We start from the raw sequence: 506 nt of genomic DNA on the forward strand, positions 1-506 counted from the left end.
CTCCTCCTCCTCCCCCTCCTTCTCCTCCTCCTCCTCCTCCTCTTCCTCCTCCTCCTCATCTTCATCCTCTTCCTCCTCCTCCTCCTCCTCCTCCTCTTCCTCCTCCTCCTCCTCCTCCCCCTCCTCCTCCTCATCTTCCTCCTCCTCCTCCCCCTCCTCCTCCCCCTCCTCCTCCTCATCTTCCTCCTCCTCCTCCTCCTCCTCCTCTTCCTCCTCCTCCCCTTCTTTCTCACTACTTGTCCACACAACAGGACACAAAGCATTTCATGGATCACTGATAAGAAACCACCTGACCACCGATCAGTTGATAGATTCATAACGACCACAGAAAGCCTTCATCAGTTCAACAGGGGTGAGGATGATGATGGGGGAATCATGGATGAATGGATCATTTTTAGGACGATGGACAGCAGCTCTGACGTCAGAGGAAGATGTTTTACTGCTTATTGATCACACAGCTGATATTTCACAGTGCTTTTCTGCCCTCTGCTGGGCGGTCAGTGACA

Source organism: Parambassis ranga, chromosome 21 (genome assembly GCF_900634625.1).
Source record: "Parambassis ranga chromosome 21, fParRan2.1, whole genome shotgun sequence".
In the NCBI taxonomy this organism is placed as follows: domain Eukaryota; kingdom Metazoa; phylum Chordata; class Actinopteri; family Ambassidae; genus Parambassis; species Parambassis ranga.